Raw genomic sequence first — 27,088 nt, 5'->3', positions numbered from 1 at the left:
AAGGGATTACTCTTTGATTAGCCTGAGTCTTACCAAGGTTACCAAGTTTTAACCAGATTTTTGTAAGGGTCCCCTAATCATAGACCAAGAGAACAGAATGCTATTTTTAGTAGTGACAGGAAAACAGGAAAAAAAGACTACAGATGAGAGAAAAATTACAATTCCAGTCTGAAAAGAGAACTTGGGAGATTTCTTCTACCTCCCGGTCCCCCAGCCATATTCCTATTTAGACTAGTTAGACTAACCTTGTCACTCTACCTGGGGCAAAGAAGGCTTCTTTAGTTTCCAGAATTGTTTATATGAAACTTTTCCTTATTTCTCTTGCTGAGGAGGGAACAGGCACCAGGCAGAAAGTGCCTATGAGAGAGCTCTGCAGAGCAGACTTTCAACACCTGGAGCAGAATGCTCATTACAATAGAAAATTATGACTTGAAGCTTTCATTCCATTTTAAAACCCAACATTCATTCTGCATGATCCCAGAGTCAATCAATGGGTCAACACTAAAGCAAGAATGATTTCCATTAATAACTGTTTGTTTCTACCAACAAAGTCCAAGAGCAAGAGATAGAAAGAGAAATAGTATTTAAAGTTAACAGCAGACAACATAAAATACTTGAGAATCCAAACACAAACTCAGAAACTATATGAACAGAATTATAAAACACTTTTCATTTAAATAAAAATCAGATCTACACAATTGGGAAAATATCAATTGCTTATGGGTAGACTGAGCTAATATAATAAAAATGATAATTCCACCTAAATTAAACTATAAATTCAGTGCTTCATCAATCAAACTACCAAAAATAATTTTATGGAACTAGACAAAATAAAATAAAATTAATATGGAGGCACAAAAAGGTCAAGAATATCAAGGGAATTAATGGAAAAAATTCAAAGAAAGGCAGTCTATTCATACAAGAGTTAAAACTGTATTATAAAGTGGCAGCGATTAAAACTGCCTAGTCCAGTACTAAGAAATAGAGAAGTAGACTAGAGGACTAGATTAGGTAATAAATGACAATAGTAATCTATTGTTTGATAAACCCAAAGAATGAAGTTTCTGGAATAAGAACTCACTATTTGACAAAAACCACTCAAAAAATCAGAAAATAGTATGGCAAAACTAGGCATAAACCAACATTTCATACCTTATGTACCAAGATAAGGTCAAAAATGGTATAGGATTTAGACATAAGGAATGATACTGTAAGTCAATTTGGAGAACAAGGAATAGTCTGTCAGATCTCTGGAAAGAGGAGGAGCTTATGACCAAACAACAAAAAAAGAGAATATTATAAACTGCAAAATGCATACATTAAATTAAAAGGTTGTTCCTCAAACAAAACCAATGCTACCAAAATTAAAAAGAAAACAGAAACCTAGGACACAAATTTCACAATTAGTTTTTCTGATAAAGGTCTCATTTCTAAAATTTGAATAGAGTCAAATTTATGAGATTACAAGTCATTCTCCACTTGATAAATGCTCAAAGTTTCTAAACCTGGGGACATTAGTGATTCATACTATACTTGACTAATAGTGGATATACCATATAATGGTTATTGGTCCTTCATTTCTTTTTTTTTCAGTTACATGCAGTTGCAGTTTTCAACATTTATCCATTTGCAAGTTTATGAATTCCACATTTATCTACCACTCTCCTTTCTCTTCCCTCTCCCCATGGTAGCCAACAATCTGGTGGAAAGTTGCACAGGTGCAATCTTGTTTAACATATTTCCATATTAGTCATGTTGTGAAAGAGGTATTAGAACTAAGGAGGAATACCATGAGAAAGAAAGAAGAAACATAAAGGAAGTTTTAAAAGTGAACATGGTATGTTTGGTTCTGCATTCACTCAGTGTTTTTGGTGGTCCTTCATTTCAGAGGATCAATGACATCATGATGTGATGAGTGATGTCTTGACTTTTGAATCACCTGGATTTAAGTGAGACAGAGTTTCTCAAATAAATGCTTATTGATTTACTCTTGCTAAGAGAAGATGGTTCCCTTACTGAAAGCAATTTGAAGTGCCCAATAAGCAATTGGCATGTGGACCTGAAGCTCAAGAGAGAGCCTATGCCTGGACCTATGGAGATATGCAAGTTATCTATCTAGAGAGATGGCAGTTAAATCCATAGGATTTGGTGAGGGCACCAAGAGTGAAGGTAAGAGAAGAGAAGAGGACCCAGGATGATCCAGCAAAGAAAATTAAGTCAGATATGTAGGAGGAGAACCAAAAAAAGCCATGTCATTGTTGCAGAAAGGTCAAGAAGGAGGGTAATGAGACAAAAAAAAGTGACAAATTTGGCGATTATGAGGTTAAGGGTAACTTTGGAAAATGTATCTGCATAATGGTGAGGTTTCAGAAGCCATATTGCAAAAAGATAAGAAATTAATGGAAGAAGATAGGCAAGTTTAGCAATAACAGTTTCTAAAAGTTTGGCTAGTAAATAAGCAGCAAATATTTATTGTTTACTATGTATCAGATTACTATACTAAGCTTGGGGATGCAAAGAAAAGCAAAAAAACAAACACCCCCCCCAAAAAAAACTCGGTACTTGTTCTCAAGGAGCTCACAGTGTAATGTGATAGACAACTTATGCTACACACGAACAAGATAGAACATATATAGAGATATATATGTGTGTGTGTATAAATATAAATATATTCAAACAAGGTATATAGATTGAATTGATGTAGAGAATTGTGAATGTAGCAGAAACAGAATCTGTAATCTTTTAATGCTGATAAAATCTGGGAATCTTGTTAAGGGTATGGAAGGTCTTTTGCTCTTGAGATGTAAATTGACTTCTATTGTTCCTTTGTTTAAAGTAAAATTTGTATCCTGTCTCCTCATTTCCACCCCCCAGCCTTCAATACTCTACCTGGTTTTGGTGATATAAGGGGGAGGGATTTCCCCTTTTGCCCTCAGAGCCCAGAGAAGGGGCAAGGCTATAAAACCTGAATTGGACTTCCAATCAGGCTGGCCCTCTCTGGCCCAGTCAGCTCTCTCTCTCTCTCTCTCTTTGACTTCTTTCCTTATTCCCTCTCGCTGTCTCTGTCTCAGTCTCTGCCTACCAAGCAATTTTGTTATTCACTGTCTTAATTGCTTGCTGACCCTTGGGGAGAAAAAGTTTTTTTAACCTGTTTACTTTTCTATATTTCATAATAAAATCCCAAGCAGTTTTAATATCCCAGAGAGAACGTGTGAATTGATTTGTCTTTCAGTGGCCCCCAAATTCCTATGCTTATCTAGTTACCCCAAATCTCATCAGCAACAGAATGACTGAAAAAAAAAAGTCATTAAATTGTTAGTTCCTTCAGGGCAGGGACTCTTACTTCTTTTTTGTATCCCCCTGTTCAAAGCACCGTGTCTATCACACATAGTAGGTATTTGATCAGATGATTAAAGGAGGCAAGAATAGAGGATGATGCCAAGGTAGAATGGGGGAAAGAGGAAGTTCAGAGAGAATAGCTGTTATTTTGTTTGAAAAATTGCAACTTCTGGGGTGGCTAGGTGGCACAGTGAATAGAGCACCGGCCTTGGAGTCAAATCCGGCCTCAGACACTTAGTAGTTACCTAGCTGCGTGGCCTTGGGCAAGCCACTTAACCCCATTGCCTCGCAAAAACCTAAAAAAAAAATTGCAACTTCTAAGGTCTTGCTTTCAAGGGTTAAATACTAGATCTTGTCCTGTTGATAAGGCAAAAGGATCCTTGAGTTTATTTCCTTGAGGCCTTGAAGAGTCTCCAAAGTAAAGGGATAAGGAGTCACAGTGAGGACCTTGGATAGGTTTAAGGAAAGTAAGTCACAGAGAGAGATGAAGTAATTAGGAATATGGGGATACAAAGGAACTTTGAAAATCTTGTTCATAGAACCTTGTGAGTGATGGCAAGATTAAGGTTGTGACCATCCCCATGTATGTCTGAGGTGAAGGAAAGAAATACGTTCTGGAATTAGAAGAAAGAATTAGAAGGCTAGGTTGTTAAAATATTGCTGAATATCAACATGCATGTTGAAACACTTCAAGATTTTTTTAGAAGACCTTGTGCTCTTTCTGAAACCAGTTTTTTTTTGCTCACATCCAGCCCTTTTCCAGACATTTAAGTCCAGTCTCTAATATTGTAATGCAAATTGGATATGCAAGTGGGAGTTTCAGATTGCTTGTCTAAGAAACAACTTCCCCCCCCCCCCCCCCCCCCCCCCCCGGAGGTATTCTTTCCAAGCCTCTTGCTAGGGAAGTTATCAATAAAGAAGGAAATGAAATTTTAGTCTCTGGGCTGGAGTATATGGGGTTTAGGGATTAGTGCTTAGGGCTCAGAATAGGGTTTAGGTTATTTTATCCTCATAAAAAGTTTGTACTTGGGATTTCTTCTCATGGGAGATTGATAAAGGGAAGCAGGAAATAAATGGAGTACTGATGATTTTAAATGAAATTTCATAATAGGCTCTTTAAAATGTTTATTGAAGTTATTTGAGCAGCTAACAAAGTTTTTCCTAGTTGTTGGGCCAGGCCTTTCAAATCCTATCAGTCATGGCTGACAATGAGATGGTAGGGGTATGGAGTAGGGTTTGTTTTAGCCTTTCTGTTGTCCCAATCTGTTTCAGGGGCCTTTAAGAAACTTTGGAGATAGTTACAGAAGAGAAAAAAAAAGTAGTTAGTAATGCCAAAACAGATAGTCTTTTCATTAGGGATTCATTTTACTTCCACAAAAGGAAGGAAGGGGAGACAAAGGAAGAGAGGCCAAGTGACAGAAAGTATCATAGTCACCCAGAGGATGAAGCCTGAGCTCCCAAAAGGTTCAGGATATAACAAGGATCCTGGCTCTTACAAAGGTCTTTAGGTCTTGGAGGAAGAAAGGGAATATGATCTAAGATAAAGGTACCCTTCTGCCCATCTGGTAGGCTCTCTTAGGTATCCTGAGATACTTTCTTCAGGTTTTCCCAAAGCACCTGAATACTTCAGGGACCAATTGTTATATAGGAAAGGGTGGACTTCACTCAGAATCTGATTGGTTTTCCACCCCTTGATGTCATAAGAAAGGAAATGCCCATTGGTGATGTTGTAGAGGAAATATCTGGGAAAGTTCACAGCAAATTTCAAAAGAAAGTGGGTATCAGGCAGAGGAAAGGTTTGTAAGCAGGGTTAGAGTCAGCCTTCTGTTTAAAAAAAAACAACCTCATTAGATTTTTCTGTTTCTTTCAGGCACCACATATCTTCAACTTGAAATGTAGAGATCTTCGACACCAGAATGCCAAATATAAATTTTCTAAGGACTTTTTTCATGACAATAATTTTTATTTTTGTGATCCTGAACTTATGGTCATTCTACTGGTTGAAATCAATGGAAGACACATCCCAACATCAAAAGCCAACAGATGTATGCAGAGGGGAGATTGCTAAAGGTACAATCACCCCATTAGAAAATTCTAAAACTTTTATCATAGCCCCTTATTTTGATAAGAGGTACCCAAATCTCACCCGAATCATTGGCATCATACACCAAGAGGAAGTGAGAGAGCTTTATTGTTGGTTCTGCTGCCAGCCCTTGGGTAACATTTCCATAATTAGAGCATGGATAGATATTCTTGAGGATAGTTTTGGGTTCCCTTTTGGTGCTGTTAATCTGCTCTGTGTGGAACCTCAGAACTGTAATGCCCAGTATGTGTCAATTCACTGGTCCCTAAATGGTGACATCAACCAGATGCCAAGGTTTAGAATCAGAAATCAAGAAGTCCATGTACCTTCTTCAGACTTCACAGTATGTATCTCCCCTCTATTTTCAAATTATAATAATATTTTACAATTCATACAAAGCATGGAGATGTATAAAATTCTTGGAGCTCAGACAGTCATGATCTATAAAACTAACTGCAGTCAGCTTCTAGAAAAAGTCCTGGAATATTATGTTGATGAAGGTACAGCTGAAGTCATCCCTTGGCCCATCACATCCTACCTCAAAGCTTCTTCTACCTGGCTCTTTGATATCGCAGGAGGAGACATTGGCTACTATGGACAAGTGACAGCTCTCAATGATTGTATCTATCGTAATATGTATCGGAGTCAGTTTGTGGTACTGAATGACATTGATGAAATTCTTCTGCCCATTGGTTCCCCTGATTGGAAAACAATGATGAGAAATATTGATGTAGATCAGGGAAAATTTGGAATTTTTCTGTTTGTGAGCTTTCTCTTTCCTAATAATGTCTATACATCTCACCTCAAATACAACACTTCATCATGGGCAATAATTCCTGGAGTGGATATCTTGAAGCATATTTACAGGGAGACTTACCAACAAAGACTCGACAAACCAGGGAAATTGGTAGTCAAACCCAATCATGTGATTCAAATTTCTGTCCACAGGGTCCTAGAAAGCTTAAGTGATACCCTTCAGGTAAGCCCATATGTGGGCTTTATATACCACTGCAGATATGCCAGTCCTGAATATATGTTTCAAAAACTTTTCATTAGAGATGACAGCATATGGAATTATGGTGAATCCTTAATTCAAAATGTTAGTGTAGTTTTGAAAAAGGTTTTTTCCCCAGACAAGGAAGAGATGCTGCTTTTTTGATCATTCGGGGAGCAATGCAAAAATAAATCCTATTTGCTTAAATCACTGGTCTCCAAATTTTTTTAAGAATCTATTGCTATTATTTTTTAAAGTTGAGTACATACTTCTAATACATGTACATTTATAAATTATTTGCATATATATAAGTTATGAGTTATATGCATGGTTCTACATATCCATAGTTTCAAGACAAATATAGAATTACTCAGGTGTGATGCTCCTTTTTCAATATTCTTCACCAATTTTTACTAAAATTTAGTAAATTTCTGTCTTCTCTGATATTGATAAACTATTTTAAGAAACCATCCAGAAATAATGCATTTTTTATATTTATATTTTTAATTTTTAATTGATCATTTTTTAAATTGAAATTCCCCCAAAACAAGCATTTCCATATACACAGCAGAGAACAAAAAGATGGTATATGCCATTTGAGATGTATATATGTGTGTGTGTGTATGTATGTATATATATATATATATATACATAAATTTATATATAAAGTCTACAGATTATTTTTATTTTTATTTTATTTTTTTAGATTTTTTTTTTCAAGGCAATGGGGTTAAGTGGCTTGGCCAAGGCCACACAGCTAGGTAATTATTAAGTGTCTGAGGGATTTGAATCCAGGTACTTCTCAATCCAAGGCTGGTGCTCTATTCACTGCGCCACCTAGCTGCCCCTACAGATTACTTTTAAAATTATTTGTACTTCCTTCTGGATTTTCTTTTCATTTCTTTTGTGTTTTTTTAAATGTTTCAAGGATCTTTTTTCTAATCACCTCTCGTCCCCACTCCCCAAAAAAAGGTTAAGAAAAAAACTCTTGTAACAAATAAGAATAGTCAAACAAATCCCCACAGTGGCAATGTAGAAAATGTCTTTCTGTATCTTGAGTCCATCACCTCTCTTTTTCTGTAACATGCTTGTCATAGGCCCTCAAAAGACAGTTATTCATTGTATTGATCAGAGTTCTTAAATCTTTCAGAATTATTTTCCTTTCCAAGATTGTCTCTTTAACTTGTTCTCCTGGTTCTGCTCACTTCACTTTATTTCAGCTGATTCTACTCAAGATTCTCTGCAATTGTCTTATATTATTGCTCATGGTGTGATTATATGCTATTACATTCTTATATCACAATTTGATCAGTCATTCCCAAATCGATTAACATTGTCTTTAGATTTTAGCTTTCTTCTTTTTTCTTCCCCATTTTAATGTCCTCTTCAAGATCAGACAATTTGTTTGCTTGGAACTTTTCCTTCCTTGGAGTTAACTATCCTCTTCATATGTCTCTATTTCCCTCCATACTTGCTTGTTTTCCTTTAGAGTCTGATGCATTCCTCCACCAAACTATGTCTGTGTATGTGTTCAGCCCTCCTTCATTCATTTCAGATGACCTTCCTCCATGTTTGTATACTCCTTCTTTTCACTCATCACAGTTACAAGAAATAGTAAACCCCACCTCATTTCTCTTCCTTTCTACCATATTATAGTTTTTTTTACCCTTCCTCCTCTTTCACCTCTTCAAATCCTCTGAACAGAACTAATTCACCCCCCCCCCACATCCTCTGTTTTAACTCCCTAATTTACCTTTGAAGACATTAAGATTCTGTAATTATGGTTTTTTTTTTCTCTTTATAGTTAGTATTATCATACAGTTCCTTCTAAATTCTCAAATTTACTTTCCTAGGTCAATTTGGAGGTGGGGAGGGAAGTTTCAAAGACCTTACTCAGCTAAAAACACTTGTAAGTCTTTTATTCCACTGAATATGCACTCTCTCTTCCCACTCTCCCCTAAGAGTTATAAGTTACTATATCATGTTTTAAGTCTGTGTCCTAAGAAATCTTAGGACTTCTAGAAAGTCTTTTGTGTTTGAAACAAAGACAGGTAAGTGATAAATAAGGATAGAACATAAGACCTGAAATAAGGAAGACGAGTTCAAAACCAACCTCAGATACTACCTGTGTGACCCTCAGCAAGTCACTTAACCTCAGGTTTCCCCATGTGTTAACATGGGGATAATAGTGGGTCTGGAGTTAGAAAGACCTGAGTTCAAAACCAACCTTAGGCACTCACTATGTGACCCTGAGCATGTCACTTAACCTTGTTTGCTTTAATCTCCATATCTATAAAATGAATCGGAGAAGGAAATGTTAAACCACTTCAATATCTTTGCCAAGAAAACCCCAAATGGGGTCAAAAGAGTTGGACATGACTGGGTTGTTGTGACGATCAAATGAGATGGTATTTCTGACTCATAGTAGATGCTATATAAATATTAGCTATTATTATTAGGAAGAAATAAATATCTGATCTGTGTTGAGCATATTTAAGTACCTACTCCTTTTTGGGCAGTCCTTAGACAGGAGTCAAAGCTAAACTTTAAGTATTCTCCCTAAAATGGGCATATAAAGAGCTAAAGAGCAAGAAAGAAGAACCTGATTCTTTTTATTAGAAAAGAGACTTCCCCAAGCCTGAAACTGGTCTAAGCATGAGCCCACTAATTGGTCTAACATCAACAAACATAGTCCTAGACCCCTGTCATCTTTTCCCTCCTCATCCTTCTCCTCCACCTTCCTCTCTTCTTCTTTTTAATGAACCTGGTATGGGGAACATTTATCAGAAAAACAAAACCAAATACCAATGCACAATGAATAGAGATAGGTGGGATGGGGGGAAAGCTGCTGACCTTTAGCTGCAAGAACAGCTATTCTACAAAAGCAGTATGGGCTATCAGTTGCTACTATCAGCCTTAAGGATTATTGAGGGACTTTGCTATACCAACTGGTCCCTGTTTTTCATAGGTCCAAACCCAGTCAATGAAAACAGACACCAGAGCCATTACATAAGGATATATCAGAATACATACAAAATAAATGGGTAATTTTGCGAGAGTACTAAGTATTGGAGGATCAAGAATGAGTTGAGTCTTAAAGGAAACAAGAAATTCTTCAAGGCAAAGGTAAGGAACTGCATTCTAAACATGGGGGACACTCATTCTAAAGGTGGGGAGATGGAAGATGGAGTGTTGTGTGTTATAAATTGTGAGATCAGTTGGGCTGTACTTAGTTTCATCAATGAGGAATACTGCAAAAATAAGACTGGAAAGGGAATCTGGGGCAAGATTTGGAAGGACCCTAAATACTAAGAGGGGTTTAGGACACAAAAAAGCTGAAGAACCCTTGGGCTAGATCAGCTCTAAAGTCCTTTCTAATTCATCATCCTTTTAGCCTTAGATGAAATTTAAGAGAGATAAAAATGTTAAAGTCCTACAGCTGTGTTAAAAAAATAAATCATCTTCAAAGGGCAAAAGATAGTGGAAACATGGTTGATGCCCAGGGTCACACAGTGACCTTTCTTCCTTTCATTCTTTCCTTCCTTTCTCTTTCCCTTCACCTCTCTCCCTTCCTTTCTATTAAGTATCTGAAAGGATATTGAACTCAGTCCTTTCTGACTCCAAGGATAGCACTCTTATCCACTCTACCACCTAGATGATTCAATGGAAATAAATCATAAAAATATTATTAAAAGTTTCTAGAGTCTTTGGAGCCATTGTCTTGAAAGCTTTCTTTCCATTGTTCTTTAAATACACCTAAACTATTTCATTGCTTAAAAAATAATTAAAAAATCATACTAATTTAGGGAAAAGCCAGGTAATATATAATTCTATGAAAATGGATTGTCTAACTTTCCAATACAAATAGTAACAAGGGAAACTATTGATTGCTACGTTCTATCAGAACCTCACTAATGAATAAAACAGGGTATTTTGCAACTAACTTCTTAAAATTCTTATCTATTTAAAAAAATTGGGTTAGGCTCAATCACTTCTCTGGTCTCTTCCAGGTTTAAATCTATGACCTAAGATCCCCATGTCTCTAATTCTTAACATACTCCATATTTGGAACCTAAAAGATGCTGACTGCTTGAAAAGGTTTTTTTCCTAAAATGGTTATACAATATCTGATTGAAATATATTGACAATTGTTCATTTCTTGAAAAATGATCTTTTTTCAAACTAAACCTTTGGCTGACTTAGCTTCTGTACTAATTTTTTAACTTTCTGATTGGTAGAATCAAAATCAATGAGGTTTTATACAGATGGTTTCTGTAGTATATATTATTACTGTTGCGGTATATGCATGTGTGAATGCAAGATGTGATGTAACGGAACTGTAGGAAAACCAAGAAATCTTGAGTTGGAGAACTTAAATTTAAGTTACTTAATGTGTAACTTTTGAGGAAGTCATTTAACTTCTATGGCCTTGTTTCCATATCTGTAAATTAAAATATTGAACTAAATAACTTCTGTCTCTTTTAGCTTTAGAATAAAGGAAGTGCAGAGTTGGAAGATACTCCAGTGAACATTTAGAACAAATAAAACTTGACAAATAATTAAACCAGATTTCCCTTTTCTAGTGAAAGAGAACCCTAGCCCACTACACTTTGGGAGAGCTTTAATAGCAACCTTTTTCTTCACTTCAAGGTTTAAATATATGCAACTTCTATTCACAACTCCTTGCTAGGCCCTCTGGAGTTAAATAAGAATGGAAATAAGCATAGTATTTCGTAAGTATTTTATTTGATCCTCACAACCCTAAAGGGAGGTACTATTATTATCACCCCCATCTTACAGTTGAGGAAACTAAGTCAACAGAGGTTAAGGGACTTGCCCAGATTTACAACTAGTATCTGTGAATTCAAACGGGGTTTCCTGATTCCAGGACTGGCACTCTATTACTGTGCTGCTGAGCTGACTCAAATAAAATAAGTAAAATCCCTCTTCCACACTACAGTCCTATAACGGGAAAGCAGCTTTTAAGTCTTTCTCTAAGACTTCTCTTCTTCAAGAAAAATATTGACAGGAATATAGATACATAGAAGACCATGACATCAGGGAGGTGATGTCATAATAAGCAAATGAATTGGATTAGAGTGTGTGTGGGGGGTGTTATGCTAAGTCACCAGCTTCATTTTCTTTTCCAGAGTCATCTGGGCCCAGTGGCTAGATATGATTCAGGACCACTGGAGATGCCCTGGAGGAGAGACAATTAGGGTTAAGTGACCTGCCCAAGGTCACACAGCTAGTGAGTGTCAAGTGTCCAAGGCCAAATTTGAACTCAGGTCCTCCTGACTTCAAGGTCAGTGCTCTATCTGCAGGGCCAAGGAATCCCAGGAATAATCCAACCTAGCCCCTAGTTTTCCAAATAAGGAAAAGGGGAGAGCTGGATTGGTATAACTTGTCTTAAATCCTTCCAGTAATGGCAGAGACAGGGTTTGAGGTCCTATCTTCTGATTCTAAAGTCATGTCTTCCTTACTATCCCTCACTTCCTTCAACCAAGCCTCACATGGCATGTTTCCAGTCCTACCATCAACCTCTTCACCCTTTCTGCTCCAGCTTGTCCATATTCTTCCTTGTGACTAACACCCAGGACAGAATACAATAAACCAGTTAGGGTCTGATAAGGGCAGAGTACTCTGAAAGGGTCTATCACTATCACTATCCTCACTTTCTTCATAAAGTCTAAAATTACATTAGACTTTAGATTATGATTTTCAGGGGGAGATCAGGGTAGGGTGTGGCCACTCTGTTGATTCATTAGGTGGTGAAGTGGAGAGATCACTGAATCAGTAAAATCTGGATTCAAATTTAACCTCAAACATTTATTAACTGTGACTCTCAATAAGTCATTTAATCTATCTGACTCAGCTCCTTCATCTGTAAAATGAAGGGATCATAATTGCACCTACCTTCCAGGGTGAAGATAAAGTAATATTTGTAAAATTGAAAGCACTATATAAGTGCTAGCTAATAAAGACTTGGGTTCAAATATTGGCCTCTAAAACTTCCAGATCTTTTGGAAAGAAGTTATGAAGCCATGCCTCCACTATCTTTTGCTTTTAAAGGTGTTTTTTTTTAACCCAGGTGTAGGACTTTATGTTTTCCTCTATTAAATTTCATCTTGAACTCATAGGTTAAGGAATGGAGAGGACCTTTAAGATCATCTAGTACAGGAATTTTTAACATTTTTTGCAACATAATCCCCTCTGGAAGTTTTAATGAAACCTCTAGATGTCTTCTCTGAATAATGGTTTTAAACACATTATTATATTATCTTTTATAAAAGAAATTTCAGATACTTTTAGTATAACTGTCACAGAAAAATTATTCACTACTTGTTATTACAATCATCCATTATTTGACTTAAAGAGCAAATAAGCAAATATATGAATTATTTGCCAGAGTGAGAAAAATGGCTGCTAAAGGCAACACCACTGGGTTAAAATATAAACTTGCTTATCTTACAAAGAGGGGCAGCTAAGTGGTACAGTAAATAGAGCACTGGCCCTTGAGTCAGAAGGACCTTAATTCAAATGCAGCCTCAGACACTTAATATTTACCTAGCTGTGTGACCTTGGGCAAGTCACTTAACCCCATTGCACTTCAAAAAGTTTTTTTAAATAAAAAAAAGATTTAAAAAAATCTTACAAGAATGATAGATGGTTATGACCAGAATTGTCTTTTTTGTTTTTAGTAAGAAAAATTTATTGAAGCAAGCAAATCAAACAGTAATCAAGGAAACCATACATATTAGTTTATGTGACAGAATACACAAGTTTCAACCTAGGAGAGAAATAAAATCACAAGTTAACTTAGGAAAGAATGATCTCACTCAATAAGTCTGCTTTAGAGAAGTTCTTCCAAAGGGTTAGGAATCAAATTTATATTATATATACAAAATACACATTTTATATATATCTATATATATGCAAGCATACATATTAAACACATGTAAACATACAAATGTGTATGCATATATAAATATCCATACATAAGTATACACTATACACATGCACACATAAGATAAAAAGAGGAAGACACATACTTTGAATGATAATTGTGATCTTATCTCCTCTGCCTCAGATGTTTTTCAGTCCCTTAGGAGTCATGTCTTCCTCCATCCTTGCAGGGATCTCCAAGACCATCTGGTAGCCACAAATGATCTCTCTCTCTCTCTCTCTCTCTCTCTCTGGTAGTTTTATTGTTACTTTTTATCTAGAAAAGTTTGGCATGTAAGTAATCTATCGACTACTTTCTTATGACAAAAGATAATGAAATTCATCATCATGAACAATGTCTCCCTAAGACTTAGGTAGATATTTAATGAGTTGCTGTGACCTCAGCTGATTCATTATCTTTAAAAAATTTATTATAAACCTTTGAGTTCTAGTTTCTCTCTTCTCCCACCCCTTCCTCATTTGCTGAGAAGGCAATCAATTCATGTTAAATCATACAGATGTCACCAAAAATAGCAAAAAAAAATTTCAACTTGTTCTCAGAGTTCATTAATTCTCTCTTTGGAGATGGATAGTATTTTTTCATAATCATCTTGGATCATTGTAATGATCAAAGTAGCTAAGTGTTTCACAGTTGATCAACATTACAACATTGCTGTTACTATGTACAATGATCTCCTGGTTCTTCTAACTTTATTTTGTATCAGTTCATGTAGGTCTTATCATGTTTTTTCTTTAATTTTTTTAATCTTTATTTTTATTTTTTCCAATTATATACAATGATAGTCATGATGTAAAAGAATTAGAACTAAAGGGGGGAAAAACTATGAAAAAGAAAAAAAATCATAAAAAGTTTTAAAAAGTGAACAGAGTATGCTTTGCTCTGCATTCAGGTTCCATAGTTTTTCCTCTGGATGTTTGCCATATTTTTTTTCTCAAAACCCTCCCCTTGTCATTTTGTATAGCACAATAGTATCACACACACACACACACACACACACACACACACACACACACACAAACACAATCATAATCATGCCACAACTTGATCAGTCATTCCTCAACTGATGAACATCCCTTCTATTTCCAATTTTTTGTCACTGCAAAAAGAACTGATATAAATATTTTTGTAAATGTCTTTTTCCTTTCCTTTGATCTTTTTGGGGGTACAAACCTACTAATAACATTATTGGATCAAAGGGCTATGCAGAGTTTTATAGCCCCTTGGAGACAGTTCAAATTGTTCACCAGAATGGTTGGGCATAAGGACTCACGATGAAAAATTCTATCCATCTTCAGAGAAAGAATTGATGGAGTCTGGAAAGCAAATTGAAGTTTGCTATTTTTCAATTTTTTTCATTTTTTTTTTGTTGTCTGTTTTCTTTTTCAGTATGACTAATGGCAATGTGTTCCATGATTGTACATGTATAAACTATGTCAAAGTGCTTACTGTTTCAGGAGAGGGAAGTGGAAAGAGGGAGAAAATTTGGAAATTTTCAGAAATGTTAAAAACTATTTTACATATAATTGGGGAGAAAATAAAATACTCAGAATGGGTGGGCATAGTTCTAAATGTTCTCTAGAAAGTTTCACTATGTTACCAACAATTCACTGATATACTATTTTCCCACAACCCCTCCAGCATTTGTCATTTCTCATAGATGAGGTATTTCAGTTAGCATCTTTAATCAATAGTGATTTAGAGCATTTTTTATATGATTATAGTCTTGATTTCTTCTTCTGAAAACTGCCTGTTCATATCCCTTTGACCATCTGTCAATTGGAAATAGCTATTTTATGAATTAGACTCATATTCCTATATTTTTGAGAAATGAAGCCTTTATCAGAAAAATTTGTTGAAAAAATCCTTGATATTTCTTCATTGTCTATGGTACCATCTAGCAAAATATAGCTTCCCTGATTATCTTTTAATTAGGTTTATTTTTGTTTTTCTCTGAGATCATGATCGCTACCCTGCCTTTCTGACATCAGCTGAAGAATAATAGATTCTGGTCCAGCCTTTTATTTTTTTAATTCTGTGTGTCTTTTTGGTTTCAAGTTTGTCTCTTACAACACAGCAGATTGCTAGATTCTGATTTCTAATTCATTCTGCTATCCACTTGTTTTATGGATTGTTCTTATTCACATTCACAGTTTTGGTTCCTGTGTATTGTCCTTTATCCTTTTTCCTTCTCTTTATCCTTCTTTTTATATTGTCCCTCAAGTCTGTTTAATTTCTAACTTCTTTCCCCTTCTCCCAGTGCATTCCTCTTTCTCACCCCTTCAATTTTGCTTTTAGATATCAAATCCTCATATTCACCTCACACTTGTGCCCTGTCTAAATAAACTACTTCTAACTACCCCAATAATGAGTATGTTCTTAGGAGTTTCATGTATCATCTTCCCTTCCCTTATAGGAATATAAATAGTTTAACTTTATTCCCTTTTTATATTACTTGAGTCTTAAATTTGAAAATCAAATTTTCTTTTCAGCTCTTGTATTTTCATCAGAAATGTAAGACCTCTATTTCATTGAATATCTATTTCTCCCCTAAAGGATTATACTCAGGTTACTGGTAGGTGATTCTTGATTGTAATCCTAGCTCCTTCTGGAAAATTATATTCCAAGCTTTTCACTATTTTAATGAGTAATCTACTAATGTGATCCTGGATGTGTTTCCATGATACTGGAATTTCTTTCTGGCTTCTTGCAATATTTTCTCCTTGATCTGGGAATGCTAAAATTTGGCTAAAAAAATTCCCGGTTGTTTTCATTTTGGGATCTCTTTTAGGAGGTGGTCAGCAGATTCTTTCAATTTCTCTTTGAATCTAAGATAGCAGGGCAGTTTTTCTCATAATTCCTTGAAATGTGTCTAGGCTTTTTTTTTATTATGGGTATCGTAGCTCAATAATTGTTAAATTCTCCTTGATCTATTTTCCAGATCAGTTGTTTTTCTTTTTTTTAAATTTTTTGCAAGGCAATGCAGTTAAGTGGCTTGCCCAAGGCCACACAGCTAGGTAATTATGAAGTGTCTGAGGCCACATTTGAACTCAGGTACTCCTGACTCCAGGGCCAGTGCTCTAACCACTGTGCCACCTAGCCACCCCTCAGTTGTTTTTCCAAGGAGATATTCACATCTATTTATTTTTCAATCTTTTGACTTTATTATTTCTTGAAGTATCATGGCATCATCAGCTTTCACTTGCTCAATTCTAATTTTTAAGGAATTATTTTCTTCGGTGAGCTTTATGTACCTCTTTTTTTCTCTTAAAAAACAATCTTGCTTTTTAAAAAAGATTTTTTTCTTTAGTGGATTTTTGGTCCTCTTATTTGGCTAATTCTGCTTTTTCAAGTATTACTTTCTTCAGTATTTGTGTATCTCTTATCAAGTTGTTAATGCTTTTCATTATATTTTGCATTGCATTCATTTCTTTTCCCAATTTCTCCATTTCTTCTTTATGTCTTTAACTTTTCCAGGAATTCTTGCTGGCCTTGGGTCTAATTAGCATTTCTCTTTGAGGCTTCGCTTCTTAGTTTCACATTTTTATAACTTGGTCTTCCCTGCTGTTGTAATATTTTTTTTTGGTAATATCTTTTTATGTTAATGTCCATTTTTTGTTTGTTCATATTTCCAGTCTATTTCTTCACTGTGAACTTCCTGTTAAAGTTGGGCTCTGCTCATCTAAGAGGTACTATGCCACTTTAGGCTTTTTTTTGCCTGCTATTTTAAGAGCTAGTTCTAGAGGTTTAGAAGTTTGGAAGTTTTTGGTACTTCCAAGGTGGTGTGATCCAGGGACAGGTATGATCACTGCTCTCCTGGTCTTTGTTCAGGATAGGCCCAGGTCCTTTGCAGCCTTAGGTATTAGTGTTCCTCTTGGCCCAGAACTATAAACAGGGTCCCTGCTCCTTTGTGAATGACCACCCAGTGCTACCAAAAGGTCTCTGTGATCTTTCTGACCAATTGTCTGACCCTTTTACTGTCTCAATCCAGAAGTTGCTGCTATCTTTATCTATCCCAGTTGCCCCCAAAGTGCACCATTGGTACTTATGTTCCTGCCCTGTCCCAGGCTTTCACCTAATGTGTAGTAGTCTTCTCCTGTGCTGGAAAAATATCTTCCTCCCTTTTACTGTCTACAGCTCCAAAATAGGGATTATAAAATTGTTTCAAAAGTAATGTTGGGAGAATCCACCTGAGTTCTGACCTGTACTCTGCCTTGATTCCTGTACTTATTCTCACAAGAGAGGATAGAGTCTAATTGATCGGCCAATGTGCTTGTCTTTGATGTTATAGTTATCCCTTCCACATTGAGGTTAGGGGCACAGCAAACCTGTAATCTGGAAAATTTGTGTAAGATTTTTTGACCCTCTTCATACAAAGGCCGAAACTTTTCTTTTATTGGATATTTATAGTACCTTATTGGAAAAAAAGTTTTTGTTCAGACTCTGTGTTGTCTGCTAGACTTCACATGTCATCTGCAGCTTCCACAGAACTCCCCCCAAAATTAAACTGACCCATGATATATCAAAATCTCAATGGATAAAGTTGTGAGGAGGAAGGCGTAACTATTTTCTTAGGCCTCAAGGGCTGTTCAGGCTGCAGTCTTTAATATTGCAAGTCACATGGGGATAAACTAACTGGGATTTTAGGCCTGATTTAAGCTGCATGGGACAGCTAAATGGTGTAGTAGAGTCTTGGGCCTGGAGTCAGGGAAGAATTTAGTTCAAATCTGATCTTAGACACTTATTAGCTATGTCTCACAGAAGTTTCTGTGTGCCTCAGTTTCCTCATCTTATAAATTAGAGATAACCTACCTCCCAAGGTTGTTGTGAGCAAAAAATGAGTTGTTTGGGGGTTTTGTTTTGGTTTTTTTTGTTTTTTGCAAGGCAATGGAGTTAAGTGACTTGTCCAAGATCACACAGCTAAGGTAATTAAGTGTCTGAGGCCAGATTTGAACTTGGGTTCTCCTGACTCCAGAGCCAGTGCTCCATCCACTGTGCCAACTAGTTGCCCCCAAATGAGTTCTTTATTATAAAGTGCTTAGCACAGTGTCTGGCATACAGTAGTTGCTCTATAAACATTTATTATTATCATTAGCTATTATCAAGAGTAAAGGGAAACTATGGATTTGATAAACTGTTGGTGGGGCTGCTGGTGTTAGCTAAATTGTTACTTGGGGGTGGGGATGGGGGAACATGGTAGTTGTCTTCAACTGTCTGTTGCAAGGAAAGAGCTATGATCAAAAGAATAGAACCAAAACAGGTAAAAGCTGCAGAGGCAAGTTTAGAAAAAACATCTTATTATAGTTACAAAAAAGGGGAACAGGACCTTAAAAGGAAATCCCTTCAATTGTTAAATCCTCTGTTAATCAGAGGATCAAAGGGAGGAATCCTTTAAGTGGGAGATGGCTGCTGAAGTCCCTTTCAACTCAGATTTTGTAATTATATTTTTCTCTTTAAGAAAGTTTCAGTTTATTTTCTCATCCCAATTTTTTTTTTAGGTTTTTCCAAGGCAAATGGGGTTAAGTGGCTTGCCCAAGGCCACACAGCTAGGTAATTATTAAGTGTCTGAGACCAGATTTGAACCCAGGTACTCCTGACTCCAGGGCCGGTGCTTTATCCACTACACCACCTAGCCGCCCCCCCAATTGTTTTTATGTTCAGAATTTCATTCTTGAGAATTGTCCATCCCTATTACAAGAATTTTCCCTACAGAATTTTAGTCCACAAAATCCTACCCAAGTTTTTTCCCAAATTTTTTGTTGTTCTCCCTAAGTTTATGGTATATATCAGAATATTTCTGATTTTCGTCTCCTTGTTCACAAATTCTAAGATGGAGTGGTTGTTCCGTAGTTCCCCCTTGTTCATCAGAATCAAATCCAAAATAGCAGCTCCCCTTTGAAACTGCTTCAAAAGGGTGAAATGATCTTTAAGGCAAGAAAAACTCCTATATTTCACATCTGTTCACCTCAATGGGGACTTAAAACATGGTGGGGGGGTAGGGGAAGCACAGCTGCTGAACATAGTTTAATTTATAAGCATTTTTCATTCAGTCTTTTTTGAAAAAACAAACTTGTTCAACTATTTTGATTGGCAATTAAGTTTATTTTCATTGGTTCTTGTTTTGATAAATGCCAGATAAATGAAGTCCCCTATTACTACTGTAGAAGCACATTAAAAATTTCTTCTTTAGTAAAATTGAAAATATTAATAAATTTATCTGGTCTTAAAAAAAGGCCTTTATAGGGCTCCCATGAAGGCCTTTCTTAGATTAAGGATTGCAACCAAAATTTAAAACAAAGAGTATATAACTGGTTAAAAATATAGTCTTTCCTACTCCCTGAAGTTACTAGGCTACTGATTCATTCTTTGTAAAGTGACTGAATGATTGTCCACTGAGAAAGGATTAATATATTGCTTATAGGAGTTTATTATTTATTCAGGAATCCCACTGATTCTTTGAGGATATTGGTTCACGAAAAAAAGGATGGTAACTTTGTTACTCAACTATTCTGGAATGTTAACCCCAAACTTTAACATATTACGACCTTTTCTTTGTTTTAAGATTCCTGTAAATGTTACCTCAAATCATCTTTGAGTAACAGAGTTATACCAGAGAACATGGGGAACCACACCAGTTTGGACATCCCTCTCATCAAGCTAAAAATGGCTAGGACACAGATTAATGTTAAATGAGATTGTTTCTGGTACACTTGTGCCATTATTTTTTTTTCTTTCAACACTACTTTATAATGGTTCCACATTAGTCCCTGTAATTCTCTGTCTATTTTCTTCTTCTGTCTAGGTATGCAGTAATAATATGTCAATAACAATATTGTCCATTTCTTCTTAAAATGGTTTTCACTCAAAAGCTCTCGATGACCATGACATCTATCACCTTCACTCTTCAGTTCTTTTCTGACCTCTACATTAGCTATACTCTTCTTCCTAACTTATTTTATCCCTTGGTAAACCAATTCAACTCCACCCTATCCTCCACTCTACATTCCTTTGCCTCCTTCCATTACTGATTGTTTTTGCCAAACTCCTAAATTATTCATACCATCTGCCTCCTTTCACTGTTGTGCTGCTAAGGGGAGCTGGAAGAAAGGATGAAACTGTTGATTGATTGGGTTCACTACACATTTATATTATCTAATCTTAACTTGGCCTTCATTGCAGCAAGAATCAGCAAGGTAATTCAGCTATTCCAAGCTTTTATCTCTACTCAAGCTTCCTACAGTCCCTTCTCCCCCTCCCAGAAGTCCTTCACCTCTCACTTCATCAAAAAAAACCAAGGTTAATTACCAAGAGCTCTCTCTTCATCTCAGATAGTTATCTGCCCCTACTTTATCCTTCCTTCTGGTCTTGAAGAAGTTGCCTTTCTTGTGAAGTCCAATTCCTCAACATGTACCATTGATTACATTTCCTCCTATCTTTCAAGCAGATTATTTTCACTATGATCTCCTTCTATCTAACCAACACCATGCTAGGCGCCCACAGATATATCCTTACCTTTCCCATCTTAAAAAAAATAAAATAAAATTTATTCAATCTGACCAACCCCTAGCCATCATCTCATGTATCTTTCCCTTTATAGTTACTCCTTTTTTTTTTTAAGTTTTTGCAAGGCAATGGGGTTAAGTGGCTTGCCCAAGGCCACACAGCTAGGTAATTATTAAGTGTCTGAGGCTGAATTTGAACTCAGGTACTCCTGACTCCAGGGCCAGTGCTCTATCTACTGAGCCACCTAGCGGCCCCATAGTTACTCCTTAAGAAAACCATGTACACTAGGTACCTCCAATTCCTCTTTTTATTTCTTGATTCTCTGAAGTCTAACTTCTGCCTTCACCAATCAATTAAAACTGCTACCCCTAGTTACAGTTATCTCTTAATTGCAAATTATAATGGCCTCTCAATCTTCCTATTTCCTGACATCTCTATAGCATTTGATGCTATTTGTCATGCTCCTTCCCTTTCCTAGACATTCTCTTCTGTCTTTAAGACATAGTTGGTTATTTCTTGGTTCTCTTACAGTTCCTTCTCAGTCTCTTTTGCTGGATCTTTCTCGAGGTCATGCTCACTACAACATGGGTGGACCTCAAAAGTTTATCTCTACTAGTTTTGCTGTTGGCCCTCTGTTAAAATTTTTTTATTCAAATTTTTCTTACTAGATGGCTGGGTTTTCTTATGACACAGCTATTATGTTTCACAATCTACTTAGTCCAAAAGGGAGAGAACTTAGATACCAAAGGTTTAAATTATAATTCAAGGAGTCCAGGAAGGCAGAAGAATTGGGTTCAAACTCAAGTTCTACTATTTACTTCCTGTGTGACCTTGGGCAAATCCAATTGATATCTCAGGGCTTCATTTTCCTATCTGAAAATGATTGGGTTGGACTAGAGATGGATCTCTAGGGTCCTTTCCAACTCTAGATCTCCGATCTTATAATTTCTTTCTAATGAACTTACAGTGTGGAAATTATAATGATGTTTCTTAACTCAAACAAAAAGTAGTTATATAAATTTGGGGGGTTCAGACAATCCTGGTCTTGATCCACAGACTAGTAAAAAAAAATCTTGGAATACAACATTAACAATGGGACAAAAGAAATCATCTCTTTTGCTAATATATCCCATTTCAATTTTTCTGCTTCTCAACATTTCTCTTAAGAAATCTTGGCCACCATGGAAAAGGATTTCAATGACCTGAATGCATAAATTTTTTACAATATGTACAAGTTAATGCTGCCAACTGAGATCAATAAAATTTTAATCAATAAAATATAAAGGAAACTAAAATGAAGAAAATAGCATGATTCTCCTAATCTCAGTTCCCAAGATACTGATGTTTTAATCATATGTTTGCACCCAAAGCAGATATGCCAGTCTTGGACCTATTCTTTAGAAATTTCACATATGGAGTAAAAGAATCCGAGATCACTAGAAGACCCTGGTTTAAAATTTTAACCTAGTTTTAAGAAGCCTATTCTTTCTGGACAAAGAGTATTGCTCTTGATTATTCTCTGATTCCAACTCACTGAGCTCAGTCCTTTCTAAGAACCAGAATTAAATTCATACTTCATATGACCAGGTCATGTGAGCCAATGTAACAGCTAACATAAGCAGGGAATTACAGGAAATAATGTTAAAACTGTGAACACCTTCATAAGGATATCTTCTCTGTGCTTAGAATCAGAGCTCCGAAGGGTGAAATCTTGTTACCTGGAAGAAATAATAGCTAGTATTTATGTATTACTTTAAAATATGCAAAATGCTTTATATAGCATCTCATTTAAACTTCACAAAACCTGTGAGGTGCAAAGTATTATCCCCATTTAAAAATGAGGGAATTGAGGCTCAAGTAGGTTAAGTGACTTGCCCAGGGTCATGCCACTATTATCTGAGAGAGGATTAAAACTCAGGTCTTATTGATTTCATTAGTTTAAAATGACCTTTGGAAGAAATATTAATTTAAAACACACATTTACTTGCTTCACTTTTGAATTTATTCTTCCTTCTGTTTGTTTGTAAATACTGTTAAAACTTCAAAGAATTTTTTTGATTCATGGTTTTCTAATGTTCACTTAATTTTTAAAATAAATTAGAATGATCTCATTAAAAATAAGTTTACTCATTTGGACTAATTTGGAATAAGGCTGCTAAAGAAATAATTTTTCCAACTTTTAAAAACAAAAAGTAGGGGCAACTAGGTGGTGCAGTAGATAGAGTACTGGCCCTAGAGTCAGGAGGACCTGTGTTCAAATCTGACCTCAGACACTTAATAATTACCTAGCTATGTGGCCTTGGGCAAGCCACTTAACCTCATTTGCCTTGCAAAATCCTAAAAAAAAAAAAAAAGTGACACTAAATGAACATGTCACTATCCAAAGAGAGCCATTGTAGTTAGACTTTACAGAGGTTAAGGGTTTACTGTAAGTAGCTTATGATTGTTGTTGTTTGCCCTTCATTCTCAAAGACCATGACATCAGGGATGTGATAGCATGACATGCAAGTGAATTGGATTTAAGTGAGGGAGGGCTCTGAAAAGTCACCAGCTTTTCTTCTCGAAGAGTCATCTGGGTCCAGTGGCTAGCTGTGGATCAGGACTACTGGAGATGACCCCTGGTTGCAGTGAAAGACACTGCCCTTTTTAAGCTAGAGCCTTTAATAGCTCTCAGTCTGACTGAGACAATGCCCAATCAATGATTAGAATTTAGAAATTACAAAGTTCTAAGAGCTTTAAAGCAGTTTATTCTTCTAAATGGGGGGGGGGTTATTTACTTTGGAAATGGGTCTAAGTTATTAATCCATTTTATCACTTGCTTTTCTTACTTTAAACTTCTCTTCAGATGTTTTTTTCTCAATTGTTGGGGTTTGCATTAAATATTTTTCCCCCTTAGGACAATATTGCTTAATTGGTTGCATGAAAACAAATATTATTGAACAGTACTCCATAGGATTTAAAAGTTTAAACTCCATAGGATTTAAAAGCCCTTAAAAGTTTGTTTTTTTAAAAAAGGAGTTACCAGGGAGAGGCTGGGATAGGGAGATGAACACAGTCACTATCATCAGGCAAACTCTTTGTTACCTCTTAGGACTGATTTCTGATCTTCTGGATTCATTATTTTCACTACAAAGACTGGATAGTATTTCCCTGAGGAAAGGTAATAATTCCAGTGGGACTCCATGTGACTTAAATTGGGTTTTTGTTATATGATGTATTAACAATATTATTTTAAAATTATTTGGGACACTATTACACAGGATGTACACAGACCTATCAGCACCTTGCATTTCAAGTAACAGCTAACATTTAAAACTTTGAAAAGTATTGAATCACTGGTGTGATCTGGCGCAAGTCACAATCTCTATAAGACTCAACTTCCTTACTTGTAAAATGAAGACAATGACCTAGATAGCCTGAGGTCCTTTCCAATTCAAGATCTATGATCTTATGAATTAGAAACCCAAAGGGAACAAATTACCCCTTCACTGTAAGTGACCAGCCTGTGCCTAATCTCTATTAAATGAAGCAGTTATTAAACTTGGGCCAATAGCTCTATTTGAAAAGCTAATTGTGAACCATGAAAGAGTTCATTTTCTTGTGAATAGGACTGAATCCAGAAAAGATGACTTTAAATAAGAGGAATGTCTTTGTAGCTCTAGACAAAAATATGAGACCAGATACATGGTTATTTAAAACCCCCAAGCACCAACATATTTTCATACCTGTATTTAGCTAATTGTTCAATCTATCTACTCTGGACAGGAAGAGGAGGACCTGGTTAGGGTTTCTTAGTCAAATGTTTTAAGTATAAGTTCTTTAAGCTTCCAGTGGCCTTCATTTTTCCTTTAATGGGCCTTCTTTTCCTTGTTTCTCCCATCAAAGGAAGGAGTCTATATTACTCAAAGCACTAAAGCTTTGGAAAGTTCCTATGGGAAAGGCAGGATAGAAGAGATATCTTTCCAACAAGTTTCCAATATGATAAATCACTTGCTACAATTGTTATGATGCAAAAAGGTGATTCTTTTATGAGTAACATGAGGTTATACCCTTACCAACCATTATAATGAACAAGGTGGGGGGAAGAGAAAGGAGGTGTGCCCTGGGGGCTACAGCTCTTAGTCCCCAAAGGAAATAACATAAAAATGAAAATGTGCTTTAAAAAGAAGTTGTAGGGATCAGAAAATAGCTTTCATAAAGGAGTCAAACTAAGATTCCCTAAGGCCAAATCATTACATTAAATAGTCTTTTCCTTTTCTGCTAAGTCCGATTCATAAATGGGCATCCTGGAAGAAATGTTTTATCCAATTTCATTATTTACAAACTACCAAAGTTATTTCTCTTTAGCTGCAGGCCTGACCATGCAACTCCCCTACTCAACAAGGCTATTGCTTCTAATTTAAAATAGAAACATGACATCCCAATAGGAAAAGCCCAGAATGTATCTTTCCCTGTGAGATTTTGTACATTCTCACTTTCACCATCTCTTATCTGGAAAATTAAAACAGTGTCCTAATAAATTCTCCCTGGCCCTGCATTTAATGTCAGAGTAATCAATCCTAAAACACAGCTGTGTTTGTTATTTTTTTACTTTTTTTTAATCCTTCAGAAGTAACCTGTTGTCTACCCAATTAAGTTCAATCTCTATGACTTGAAATTAAAGAAAACATACAATTTGACTTTCAAACATGTCTCATTCTACTGCCTTTAAAGAGCCCCATGCTTCACTCAAACAGATCTATTTGCCATTCAATCAAATGATATTTGTAAATATCTGTAATAAATAATATTGTACATATAATCAAATGAAGAAATGTTTGTAAAATGCTTAACATAGAGGGAGCATATAAGAGGTGCTTAATAAGTGTGTTCCCTTCTGGTCCTTCCCCATTTACTAAAATCCCCATTACCAAAAATACCCCCCCCACCCTACCCTACCAAGTCTTCACCAGTTAAAATCCCATGCAAATCCAAAATCTCTGGCTCAAATACCATCCCTCTCCCACTGAGCTGTCCTTGATCACCTCCCTAGCCAAAACCTGATTTGGGTGAACTCTAAGGGGCATGTATGTCAAGTTACTCATACATATTTCAAAATCTACTTTGCATTTTAATTTCATACATCTTAACCCACCTACTAGAATGAAGATGTTTGAGAGTAGTGGCCTTTATAGTTTTCCCAACTGTAAAACAGATATGCTTTCTCATGTGCTCAATAGGAAAAAGGAAGAGTTAAGAGTTAAAATTATAATAAGCTCAAAATCAAGGATATTACTTAGGATCCCAACACTGTTTTCTTTCTCATCCTAAATTAACCTAAGTCATATTTTATCAATTTAAATAATACTCCTTCAGTGAAGCTCTATCTGGTCATTTAGTTGGAAGGGAATTTTCCCTTTATGATTTCAAATACTTTGTATTCCTTTTAAACACACATTCTAAATTATCTGTGTTCATATCTGTGTATATATCTGACCTCCCACTATTAAACTTTAGATTCTATGAAAGCAGGAAAGATGCCTCCCTTATCTTTTTTAGCCTTCTCAGCCCTTAGCATAAAGAAGTGCATATAGTAGTTACAATTGTTAGTATAATGGAATGAGTGAAGGGTTAGATTTTAAAAACTGGTATGAACCAAAAATAATGGTAATTTTCTCTTTTCTCTTCTTTCCTAAATTTTCCTATAGGTTAAAACATCTTTATGGTTGATTTACTTCTCAAGAATTAGTTTTTTAAAAGACTGACTAATTACCATGGGGACTGGTAGTATCTGGAGACTTCACGGAAACCAGAGGAATCAGTGGTCTTTCTAATTATGGCTCCTATAAAATGCAAATTCCATGTGAGAGAAGTTTTTGAAACAATACAGCACATTCTTTCCCCACTCTTAGTATATACTAGATCATCAGGAAGATTCCTTCAGTTTTAGTCATTTAAGAGTTCTAAAATGCCTCTGCTTCTACCTCAAATAAAAAAAAAAGACCAGGGCAAAAAAATTTTAATCACTCACTGAGATTTCATATTCAATTATTAGCAGATTTGTAAACCATTTAACTTACTTTAAACCAATAGTCCAGTCAAGATAGGCCCAAAATTTGTTCTTTTATAATGACAAGCATAACTAAATACAAATGAGTTTCAATGATGTAGACTGTTAGCATGCTGCGTTGCATTATATCAATAAAATAATCCCTTCCCCCATCTT

The 27,088-nt window shown here is 35.9% G+C and overlaps 1 long non-coding RNA gene across 2 annotated transcripts; it reads left to right on the top strand.

Annotated features, from left to right (window-relative positions):
- Positions 1 to 5,119: 5,119 nt before the first annotated feature.
- Positions 5,120 to 27,025, top strand: LOC141505674 (uncharacterized). Of its 2 annotated transcripts, XR_012473664.1 has the most exons (4): positions 5,120 to 5,409; positions 9,385 to 9,542; positions 23,975 to 24,043; positions 26,571 to 27,025. It is a non-coding gene; the product is annotated as an uncharacterized LOC141505674 (long non-coding RNA). The 2 variants fall into 2 exon arrangements; XR_012473665.1 differs by lacking the exon at positions 23,975 to 24,043.
- The last annotated feature ends 63 nt before the right edge of the window (positions 27,026 to 27,088 follow it).

Source organism: Macrotis lagotis, chromosome 1, assembly GCF_037893015.1.
Source record: "Macrotis lagotis isolate mMagLag1 chromosome 1, bilby.v1.9.chrom.fasta, whole genome shotgun sequence".
NCBI lineage: Eukaryota > Metazoa > Chordata > Mammalia > Peramelemorphia > Peramelidae > Macrotis > Macrotis lagotis.
This window is presented reverse-complemented; position numbering and strand designations above follow the sequence as displayed.